The sequence below is a fragment of the Schistocerca nitens genome, chromosome 3, assembly GCF_023898315.1.
Source record: "Schistocerca nitens isolate TAMUIC-IGC-003100 chromosome 3, iqSchNite1.1, whole genome shotgun sequence".
NCBI classification, from domain to species: domain Eukaryota; kingdom Metazoa; phylum Arthropoda; class Insecta; order Orthoptera; family Acrididae; genus Schistocerca; species Schistocerca nitens.
This window is the reverse complement of record NC_064616.1, coordinates 651,395,618-651,408,271: the sequence shown is the minus strand read 5'-3', so window position 1 is coordinate 651,408,271 and position 12,654 is coordinate 651,395,618. Positions and strand designations below refer to the sequence as shown.

Genomic DNA, 12,654 nt, shown 5'->3' with positions numbered 1-12,654 from the left:
GTTGCGGTACTGGCGAGCAAATTCCAGCCTTCATCGCCGATGCACAGCAGCCAGCATGGGTGCATAAAAGAGGCCCCTGCCGCGGAGGACCATACGCAACAACGTTCGCTGAACGGTCGTTGAGGAGACACTGTTGGAAGCCCCTTGGATAATCTGGGAGGTCAGTTGCTCAGCAGTTCCGGGTGTGTTTGCCCTACACATTTCTTCAGCCGTCGTTCCCACCTGTTACCTACCGTCCGTGGTGCACGACAGTTGCCTCGGTGCCGGTGTTGGAGAGTGACAATTTGCCATGCACGGCATACATTAACTAAGGCGGAACGGGAACAGCTTACAGACTTAGCCGTTTCGGAAATGCTTCCACCATTGGCCCGAAAGCTCATGATAATGCCCTTTTCACATACATCTACACATACTCCGCAATCCACCATACGGTGCGTGGCGGAGGGTACCTCGTACCACAACTAGCATCTTCTCTCCCTGTTCCACTCCCAAACAGAACGAGGGAAAAATGACTGCCTAAATGCCTCTATACGAGCCCTAATCTCTCTTATCTTATCTTTGTGGTCTTTCCGCGAAATGTAAGTTGGCGGCAGTAAAATTGTACTGCAGTCAGCCTCAAATACTGGTTCTCTAAATTTCCTCGGTAGCGATTCATGAAAAGAACGCCTCCTTTTCTCTAGAGACTCCCACCCGAGTTCCTGAAGCATTTCCGTAACACTCGCGTGATGAGCAAACCTATCAGTAACAAATCTAGCAGCCCGCCTCTGAATTGCTTCTATGTCCTCCCTCAATCCGACCTGATAGGGATCCCAAACGCTCGAGCAGTACTCATGAATAGGTCGTATTAGTGTTTTATGAGCGGTCACTTTACAGACGAACCACATCTTCCCAAAATTCTACCAATGAACCGATGACGACTATCCGCCTTCCCCACAACTGCCGTTACATGCTTGTCCCACTTCATATCGCTCTGCAATGTTACGCTCAAATATTTAATCGACATGACTGTGTCAAGCGCTACACTACTAATGGAGTATTCAAACATTACGGGATTCTTTTTCCTATTCATCTGCATTAATTTACATTTATCTATATTTAGAGTTAGCTGCCATTCTTTACACCAATCACAAATCCTTTACAAGTCATCTTGTATCCTCCTACAGTCACTCAACGACGACACCTTCCCGTACACCACAGCATCATCAGCAAACAGCCGTACATTGCTATCCACCCTATCCAAAAGATCATTTATGTAGATAGAAAACAATAGAGGACCTACCACACTTCTCTGGGGCGCTCCAGATGATACCATTTGGATGTCAAATAAATAAATCTCTCCATTTCGCATTACGACAACGACTGCACTGTTTTCCACACACCCCTGATACGGTTTATTTACCCTCGACTGCTAGTGCTGCCACCTGCCGTCTATGTGTGTTTATTGCACGATGACGTAGAACATTGGCGGTGGTCGGTCACATTAATGTGACTGGACCGTGTATAATAACCGGCAATATACCGTTTTTACTCATATTTTCATAAAAGGCATGAACAGGGTAGGCAAGGTAAATTTTAGATTGCAAATTAATATTCCAGGATGGGATTGTAAGACGTACACGAGAACTTCGTACGCAAATTTAGTTTTATAATTAGTAAATAATTATAATTAGTATAAAATGGTTTGCCCGCATCTCGTGGTCGTGCGCTAGCGTTCTCGCTTCCCACGCCCGGGTTCCCGGGTTCGATTCCCGGCGGGGTCAGGGATTTTCTCTGCCTCGTGACGGCTGGGTATTGTGTGCTGTCCTTAGGTTAGTTAGGTTTAAGTAGTTCTAAGTTCTAGGGGACTGATGACCATAGCTGTTAAGTCCCATAGTGCTCAGAGCCATTTGAACCATTTTTATAAAATGGTTCAAATGGATCTGAGCACTATGGGACTTAACTTCTGAGGTCATCAGTCCCCTAGACCTTAGAACTACTTAAACCTAATTAACCTAAGGACATCACACACATCCATGCCCGAGGCAGGATTCGAACATGCGACCGTAGCGGTCGCGCGTTTCCAGACTGTAGCGCCTAGAACGGACTTAGAAAATAATGAAATTAGTTTTATAATTTGACAGTTGATTGACATGTGCTGGGGTGTTATTCATCTTAAATACGAGGAAGCAGTGATTTTCTTGGGGTATTGCACACATTATACACTCCTGGAAATGGAAAAAAGAACACATTGACACCGGTGTGTCAGACCCACCATACTTGCTCCGGACACTGCGAGAGGGCTGTACAAGCAATGATCACACGCACGGCACAGCGGACACACCAGGAACCGCGGTGTTGGCCGTCGAATGGCGCTAGCTGCGCAGCATTTGTGCACCGCCGCCGTCAGTGTCAGCCAGTTTGCCGTGGCATACGGAGCTCCATCGCAGTCTTTAACACTGGTAGCATGCCGCGACAGCGTGGACGTGAACCGTATGTGCAGTTGACGGACTTTGAGCGAGGGCGTATAGTGGGCATGCGGGAGGCCGGGTGGACGTACCGCCGAATTGCTCAACACGTGGGGCGTGAGGTCTCCACAGTACATCGATGTTGTCGCCAGTGGTCGGCGGAAGGTGCACGTGCCCGTCGACCTGGGACCGGACCGCAGCGTCGCACGGATCCACGCCAAGACCGTAGGATCCTACGCAGTGCCGTAGGGGACCGCACCGCCACTTCCCAGCAAATTAGGGACACTGTTGCTCCTGGGGTATCGGCGAGGACCATTCGCAACCGTCTCCATGAAGCTGGGCTACGGTCCCGCACACCGTTAGGCCGTCTTCCGCTCACGCCCCAACATCGTGCAGCCCGCCTCCAGTGGTGTCGCGACAGGCGTGAATGGAGGGACGAATGGAGACGTGTCGTCTTCAGCGATGAGAGTCGCTTCTGCCTTGGTGCCAATGATGGTCGTATGCGTGTTTGGCGTCGTGCAGGTGAGCGCCACAATACGGACTGCATACGACCGAGGCACACAGGGCCAACGCCCGGCATCATGGTGTGGGGAGCGATCTCCTACACTGGCCGTACACCACTGGTGATCGTCGAGGGGACACTGAATAGTGCACGGTACATCCAAACCGTCATCGAACCCATCGTTCTACCATTCCTAGACCGGCAAGGGAACTTGCTGTTCCAACAGGACAATGCACGTCCGCATGTATCCCGTGCCACCCAACGTGCTCTAGAAGGTGTAAGTCAACTACCCTGGCCAGCAAGATCTCCGGATCTGTCCCCCATTGATCATGTTTGGGACTGGATGAAGCGTCGTCTCACGCGGTCTGCACGTCCAGCACGAACGCTGGTCCAACCGAGACGCCAGGTTGAAATGGCATGGAAAGCCGTTCCACAAGACTACATCCAGCATCTCTACGATCGTCTCCATGGGAGAATAGCAGCCTGCATTGCTGCGAAAGGTGGGTATACACTGTACTAGTGCCGACATTGTGCATGCTCTGTTGCCTGTGTCTATGTGCCTGTGGTTCTGTCAGTGTGATCATGTGATGTATCTGACCCCAGGAATGTGTCAATAAAGTTTTCCCTTCCTGGGACAATGAATTCACGGTGTTCTTATTTCTGTTTCCAGGAGTGTATATGTCACATTTTTACAGTTACACGTTTGTTTTAAACTTTCCACAGAAAAACAAACTTGGTTTTTCATTCACAAAAGGTTCCCTCTCATGTCACAGTTCCATAGTAAACCACGCGCAATGTGTAATTGGCCAGATGTTGGCGAGGTAGCTGGTGATGCACAACGGAATGCATTTTGATGCAGCCCTCTCAATGAGATAAGCACAGTTTTGCAGCTTTCTGATAAAATTCTTCATCTGACGATAAAAATAGAGCTGCTTTAGGTGCCGAGGACTGTTCGAAGGTCAAAATGAAAATAACGGGATGTGAAGCGTAATGTGGGTTGCCTGCACTGTCCTGAAGCCTGCTGTAGGCAATCCTTGCTCTGTGCATTATAGCAGAAACAGCGGCGCTGTGGCCGTTCTATAAAGTCTACGTATTTCAGAAGATATGAGGTCCAGAACAGCGAAAACAAGTCTGTCGTCACTAATTGTACCTCTAGTTTTTATTTCCGTAGAAGAATCATACACGTGCCATTAAAAAGAATGTAACTTTACGTTAAAAGTGATGTTTGTTTACATTTATGGATTGTGCATTCCCACCCGTTGTGTGAGATGCATCACTGGCCAGCTGTATTTTTTACATTTTGTTTCGGAAATATATGGTGTGTCACAGCTAGATGGACAAGTCAGCCCTAAATACACCAACAAAATTTCGGAAGTTGTTCAGGATATTTTTCGAATGTTTTCATATAAGGGACCCTTGGTCTACCATTACATCGGTTAAAAAGTCTGTAGTATGCAATCTCGAAAACCTACAACCTAAAAACAACCCTCGAATGAGAAAGTATAGCGATGTGACTGCTGTCACTGCGGGAATAGCTTGTTTGGGCCACTCTTCATTTCCATTCAGTGAAACAACACACAAGGCCGCTGGTGGCCGAGCGGTTCTGGCGCTACAGTCTGGAACCGCGCGACCGCTACGGTCGCAGGTTCGAATCCTGCCTCGGGCATGGATGTGTGTGTTGTCCTTAGGTAAGTTAGGTTTAAGTAGTTCTAAGTTCTAGGGGACTTATGACCTCAGCAGTTGAGTCCCATAGTGCTCAGAGCCATTTGAACCATTTCGTACGTTGAGCAACTCTTCGTCAGTAAACATATCAATACTGCTGTGTGTATCGCTGTTGATGTGCAGCTAACACTGACGGAAAAACAAACCCGAGATACAACCGAGTAATGCAGAATGCACGATTGAGGACGAAGAGTAAAGTGGCCATTACTGTTGTCGGCTAGTACAGCGAGTAAGCAAACATGATATACATTACATACCACTGACATTTTCACTGCTGCAGATATATTTTCAGTGTAATACAGATACAGAAGATAAATGGCAGCAATAAATCGAACAAAATGTAATTACTGTAACGAGCCATTGGAAACCGCGGCTCCTTGTCGTCAAATTACAAACGACTCGCACAGTTCATTAGCATAACGATAACCGGGAAAAGGTAAAATTAAGTATCATTGGGAAGTGAGAGCAGACATACACAATTATTTACCAAAATTAGTGGGTGCTGTGAAATGGTTACTGCAGGAACAGTAACCTGTAAGGACCTGGAAACTGGGAGGTAACGGTACGTGTCCAGTTCACAGTTCAAGCATATGCAGGCTGCTTCTGCTGAGCGGTTCACCTCACATATTTCCGCAACCGTTTAACGTATCGTAAAATTGTTTTCTCTCAAATGAACTTTGAGAAAGTCTTTACTAAACGACTTATAGTCCCTTTTTATAGCCGTATGAACAACAAAGATATTGGTGTCGACTTCACTTTTTCAAACTGGATTATAGTAACTGCTGTTGTCAAAATCCAATTAGTGGTTCCTTAGTAATTAAAATGCTTATAGACTAGGATTTTTCTTTTTAAACAGGAAACTGATTGCTGTATTATGATTTCATACACGAATTAGGAAATACATGACTTCGGATAAATTGTTTAATTAAGTTTCATGATGTTGACTGTAAAATTCATATATCCAGTCAAAAGTACAACACATATTAGTTTTTTATAATTTTTTTCCAAATGTAATGGTGTTTCATAATAGTCTTGTGAAAATGTGGTCCTATGTTACATCGCGTGTCACGTTTAGCTACAAACTGTATGTGTGCGTGGGTGTCCCAGCACTTCTTTTCCGTAATTATGTGCTATTTTAGATAGTGTGTTTTTGGTGTAGCCTGTGGTCCCGTAGCCTATGTAGGCATGGGATTCCTCTCGTATAATACAAAGTTAGTCTGCCTCAACCCCGTCAGCTGTAGACATGTCTACGAGTAATTATTATTTGAACATGTATGCAAAGTTGTAAAATAGTTTCTGCGCCGCGAATACGCTTACAGTTTGTAACACGACAGTGAGTGTCCGATCTGCCGCATGGTCTACTATCCTAATTAGTAAAACACAGAGCAGTGACACAGCTTTAGCTAATTACCCGTCACAGAACAGAGACATTAGAAAGGGTGCGGAAGGACTACCCTTTGAAGATCACGTCACGTGACAGATCACCTGAACTGATGGAACGTGGTATATATTGGTTCACGACGGTTAGATATGAGTAGGTTCAGCAAAAGTTCATGAGGCTTGTGATATCAGCAGTTGGAGATAGTTTACGCTGTATTACAAGCGTAATCCCTGGCATATGTGTCATTGTTCAGGGACTCATACAGGGCAGTAAAAATCAGACTAAAAAACTAGTAAGATTTTGCAGGGTAGGCTATGCTGAGAAACTGTTAAGAAAAGAATTCGATACGCTGCTCTGTTTTCGAATTAACACTGAAGTTAGACAGTCAGGTGCGCGCTAATTCAGGCGTAGATAGCGCACGAGACTGTTCAGCCTATGACTTGGGTTCGATCCTTAATACGTCCCACGTCCAATTTTTGTATAGCTCTCTTATTCGATTTTAGGAAACCAAACGAAGAACACGTTAAGCGACACAGTACCTGACGGGCCGCTTGAATATGCGCGTGCGAAGGCGTAACTGGCTAAATTCCGTGCTAATTAACTCTGAAACGGGGCAAAATATTTTTTTCTTAACAACTATTTTTCAGCACAGCCTACCCTACAAGCTTTTCAGACTGCTTCTGACCATCCTGTATAGCGTAGCAATACAGTGCATTCGGAAACTTCGTCTGTAAAACGTGTAATCATTTCGAAAAGATGAATCTTTTTTCATTTTTTATTTCCGGTTTACAGGTTAATGAATGATTAACGCAATAACTTGATTTACACAACATTACTTTGTAACAGGAGGACAAAAGGCTCAGGAAAGTAAAACCTTGTGTCTGCTGTCAAGATGTCGCGTTTGATGTTTTCAGAGCTTAGCGATGCGGGTGCAGACACTGAATGCAGTTTATTAATTTGGGTAAATCAGGTTGTTGTTGTGGTCTTCAGTCCAGAGACTGGTTTGATGCTGCTCTCCATGCTACGCCATCCTGTGAAAGCTTCCTCATCTCCCAGTACCTACTCCAACCCAAATCCTTCCGAATCTGCTTAGTGTATTCATCTCTTGGCCTCCCTCTACGATTTTTGCCCTCCACGCTGCCCTCCAGTACTAAATTGGTGATACCTTGATGCCACAGAACATGTCCTACCAACCGATCCCCTCTTCTAGTCAAGTTGTGCCACAAATCTCTCTTCTCCCCAATTCTACTCAGTACCTCCTCATTAGTTATATGATCTACGCATCGAATCTTCAGCATTCTTCTGTAGCACCACATTTCGAAAGTTTCTATTCTCTTCTTGTCCAAACTATTTATCGTCCATGTTTCACTTGCATACATGGCTACGCTTCATACAAATACTTTCAGAAACGACTTCCTGACACTTAAATATATACTAGATGGTAACAAATTTCTCTTCAGAAACGCTTTCCTTGCCATTGCCAGTCTACATTTTATATCCTCTCTACTTCGACCATCATCAGTTATTTTTGCTCCCCAAATAGCAACAATCCTTTACGACTTGAAGTGTCTCATTTCCTAATCTAATTCCCTCAGCATCACCCGACTTAATTCGACTACATTCCATTATTCTGGCAACGGCCTCGCCGCAGTGGATACACCGGTTCCCGTCAGATCACTGAAGTTAAGCGCTGTCGGGCATGGCCGGCACTTGGACGGGTGACCATGCGGGCCGCCATGAGCTGTTGCCATTTTTCGGGGTGCACTCAGCCTCGTGATGCCAATTGAGGAGCTACTCGACCGAATAGTAGCGGCTCCGCTCAAAGAAAACCATCATAACGACCGGGAGAGCGATGTGCTGCCCACACGCCCCTCCTATCCGCATCCTCAGTTGAGGATGAGACGGCGGTCGGATGGTACCGGTGGGCCACCTGTGGCCTGAAGACGGTGTGTGTGTGTGCCATTATTCTCGTTTTGCTTTTGTTGATCTTCTTCTGATATCCTCCTTTCAAGACACTGTCCTTTCCGTTCAACTGCTCTTCCAGGTCCTTTGCTGTCTCTGACAGAACTACAATGTCATCGGCGAACCTCAAAGTTTTTATTTCTTCTCCATGGATTTTAATTCCTACTCCCAATTTTTCTTTTGTTTCCTTTATTGCTTGCTCAATATACAGATTGAGTAACATAGGGGATAGGCTACAGCCCTGTCGCACTCCCTTCCCAACCTATGCTTCCCTTTCATGCCCCTCGACTCTAATTAATGCCATCTGATTTCTGTATAAATCGTAAATAACCTTTCGATCCCTGTATTTTGCCCCTGTCACTTTCAGAATTTGAAAGAGAGTGTTCCAGCCAACATTGTCAAAAGTTTTCTCTAAGTCTACAAATGATAGAAACGTAGGTTCGCCTTTCAAACAAAACACTGGATACTATTGACTCTTGTATTAAACAGGAGATACTGGCGTGGTTCACCTTGAAAACGTTTACAAGAAATTAGATTCTACCTCAGAACGGCCATGTTTTACGTTTCTCGAGACGTCACAGGTAAGAACACGAAATATAATAACCACCTGCCCCGTGTCGGGGCCGTGACGTCACCACACTAGTCGAGTTGGAGAGGGAAGCACTCACTCGAGGGGAATGTCTCGCGAGCCGGAACGTTGCCACGCCTGGTGTAGACGATATTGTGGTGATCACTTACGCTAGAGTGTTGTCCTGTACTTACGGTGTGCGGAACAAACGGTCTTCCATCAGCTGTCGGGAATGCTACACACAATCACCACTTAGTAAGATAGCTCTGACCACAGAGGCACATCACTAGCACTTCCCCTCCAATAATGCAGCACGCAATCACATGCTAACCAGAATATTCAAAATTTCTCAGCAGCGTAATTGAAATTTAGTATTCCTTGGTTTGGCTGGTCAGGGCCGACAAAAAATAAAATTTCCTAAATAGTTACGCAAAGATAGGCACCACTTAAGCAGCTGCGTTCCGTACGCTGTTTTCGACAGCGGGATCATTAAAGAAGGAGCACTGCATAAGTTGTTCAAAAAAGAGGGGAACATTGTCCCTGGCCTTGTGGAAGGAACCATACTGGCATCCGCTAAGGCTAACATTGAGAAACAAGAATAAGGAGAGTTGTAATTAGATCTGGACTCAGATCCTGATGTAAGTACATTACCAAAATGTGGACTCAGTAATGCAGGAATTAATTTTATAGAATGTGTGTTGAATATATAATCAATCTTTAACCAACCTGTATACTAATGATTTTCGTTTCTGTTTTACTAATCTAGTTATTTATGGTTCCTGTCAACATTTGTTATATATAACTCGAATTAACATGTGAAAGAAAACTGTTCATTGTGTTTCTACACATACCGATATATACTTTGCCAGTCATCGTTCGACGCTTGACCATTGGTACATATCAAGGGTGCTTCTTGTGCAGTCTTCGCGAACCCTATTCGTTTTACAGTTTCATTAGTTTCCAAACTGAAAAGAGATTTCAAAAACTTCAAACAGGTTTACGCGAGATATTTGGCGTTAATGTTGTTTATACACAAACTCCACACATCAAAAAAAGTTTTACATCACCCCGGTTCCTAGAACTCCTGAAGATAGACGTTGACTGTGGGTATTGTATCACAGGCACAGTCCCTTTGACTGTTCAGAGATGTCACTAAACCCGCCCAAAAATGTAAACAACCATGCATGAGCAGCGCCTATTAGACGTAGAGGGTCCGACAGCCGATCAGTTCCAGTCATTCCACTAGGAAGGAGGTACACGGCTCGTGTTGTCTGTAGTTCAACCATGCCTAGACGGTCAATACCGCGGTTCGATCGCGTCCGCACTGTTACTTTGTGCCAGGAAGGGCTCTCAACAAGGAAAGTGTCCAGGTGTCTCGGAGTAAACCAAAGCGATGTTGTTCTGACATGGAAGAGATACACAGAGATAGGAACTGTCGGTGACGGGCCTCGCTCAGGCAGCCCAAGCGCTACGACGGCAGTGGATGACAGCTACCTACGGCTTATGGCTCGGGGGCACCCTGACAGCAAGGTCACCATGTTGAATAATCCTTTCGTGCAGCCACAGGACGTCGTGTTTCGACTCAAACTATGCGCAATAGGCTGCATGATGCGCAACTTCACTCCCGACGTCCACGGCGAGGTCCATCTTTGCAACCACGACACCATGCATTACAGTACAGATGGGCCCAACAACATGCTGAATGGAGCGCTTAGGACTGGCGTCACGTTCTCTTCACCGATGAGTGTCACATATGCCTTCAAGCAGACAATCGTCGGAGACGTGTTTAGAGGCAACCCAGTCAGGCCGAACGCCTCAGACACACCGTCCAGCGAGTGCAGCAAGGTGGAGGTTCCCTGCTGTTTTGGGGTGGCATTACGTGGGGCCAACGTACGCCGCTGATGGTCATGGAAGGTGCCGTAACGGCTGTACGATACGTGAATGCCATCCTCCGACCAATAGTGCAAACATATTGGCAACATATTGACGAGGCATTCGTCTTCATGGTCAACAATTCGCGCCTCCATCGTGCACATCTTGTGAATGACTGTCTTCAGGATAACGACATCGCTCGACTAGAGTGGCCAGCATGTTCTCCAGACATGAAACCTATAGAACATGCCTGGGACAGATTGAAAAGGGCTGTTTATGGACGATGTGACACACCAACCACTCTGAGGGATCTGCACCGAATCGCCGTTGAGGAGTGGGACAATCTGGACCAACAGTGCCTTGATGAACTTGTGGATAGTATGCCACGACGAATACAGGCATGCATCAATGCAAGAGGACATGCTACTGTGTATCAGAGGTACCGGTGTGAACAGCAATTTGGACCACCACCTCTGAAGGTCAAGGTCTTGCTGTATGGTGGTAAAAAAGAAAATGCAATTTGTGTTTTTCATGGTCAATAAAAAGGCCGGAAATGATGTTTATGTTGATCTCAATTCCAGTTTTCTGTTCAGGTTCCGGAACTCTCTGAACCGAGGTGATGCAAAACTTTTTTTGGTGTGTGTATTTATTAACACTCTCCTTCGTAAAAGAACTGCAGTTTTTCAGTATCTTACAAACCATTAGAAAACTCCCGCTTCCGTTAAATACCAAAGAACCTGTCCGACCATTTGAAGGATGTTTCACGAACATAAATGGAAATAGATTGGCGAGAAGAGGAGTTCTTCTATGTTTAGGAATGTGGACCAGTGTTCACAGCCGAAAGGTACTCTTATTATGAACTCGTTGTTCCTGTCACCTTCCTCCTCGCTCATAAACAGTCACCACTACCTTGAACTTACTTTTAAAATAACTCTATTTAAGTAAATAACTCTATAAATATATTCGTTAAGGTTTGCAAATTTTACAGGCCCCATAATTATCGGATAGCTCAGTAACGATGTCCATAAACTTTCTGTCTTCGTAGGGGCAAAACAATTATTTTCTACTTAGATTATTTCTTATATTTCGATTAAATATTGTCACGCAGAGGCCGATAGGATATTCTATTTTATCGTGCCAGCAAATTTTATCTGTTGCTTCTGGCCTCACCATCACCAGACAGCTGTGAATTTTATTCTGCGAGCTGCTGCACGCTGCTGTGGCGCTAATTCTGCGTCCGGCGCATACAACGTTTTCTGCGGTGATAGCCTATTACCTCTATATTTCGATGCAAATTACGACGTGAATGCTGCGTGATTGGTGTTAACAATTGAGTAATCACGTTCATTTTGGGACGCCAAATTCACATCTGCAGTTCGTTAAGCCGCGTGGCGACAGGTTCTCGTTATTCACCGAAGTCCAAACAAAGCTTTGCCTTGCTAAAATGCAGGTGTCACTACTATTTCTGAAATTTATAATTTTGAGATCTGTGTTATCATTTTTGCTCTGAGAGTCATTGTGAGCAGTGTTGGAGAGATCTTTTATTGCCTATCTATTAAGGCTGCCTCACTTACTTTCCACAGAAGGACGGAGAGAAGAATGACTGTTGACTGCGTATACGTCCTGAGGCCAGCTGTATTTTACTGCCCTTTGGAGGAAGTTATCTGGGAGACTCTGGGGTTCTTCCATGTTACTTACTGAGGAATTTTAAAAAATTTTCTATTTTATAGCACGACAGTTGGCATCGTTCATCCGTAAATTAATTTTTTAACATTTTTCTCTTGTGACTCAGAGAACGTATCAGAAACAATATTGTTCTTCTTTGCGCAAGGACGAATTCCCAATTAATGAAGTTCGATATTTTTCAACACTTTCGAACAGAATTTAACTTAACATTCTACAAGCAATCTCGTGAAAGAACTACGGTTTCGAAAGACCCTACAGAAGAATCTAAAACATCTGCCCAGTTTTCCTGTACGGCCATTCGTATTCATGTCTCCACGTAGTGTACTGATAAACACCGTTCTGTTGATACTGTATGACTGTTGGCTTGACATGTTTGAGTTTCGGCTGCGTTCACTGCAAAGATTGCCCGAAGTTATCACTGAAAATAGGAGAGCCGAAGAAAGACATTACGAGAAAGACGGTGAGAATTTATCCAGCTGCAGCAGCAAATGACTTTTTAAGTGGTATTGTAGTGTAA

The 12,654-nt window shown here is 45.0% G+C and overlaps 1 protein-coding gene and 1 pseudogene across 7 annotated transcripts in view; one reads left to right on the top strand and one right to left on the bottom strand.

The window, feature by feature from the left end:
* Positions 1-12,654, bottom strand: part of LOC126248617 (cAMP-regulated phosphoprotein 21) — a 1,051,584-nt gene that overhangs the window by 1,030,066 nt on the left and 8,864 nt on the right. The window lies entirely within an intron of this gene.
* Positions 7,682-7,799, top strand: LOC126250393 (5S ribosomal RNA; annotated as a pseudogene).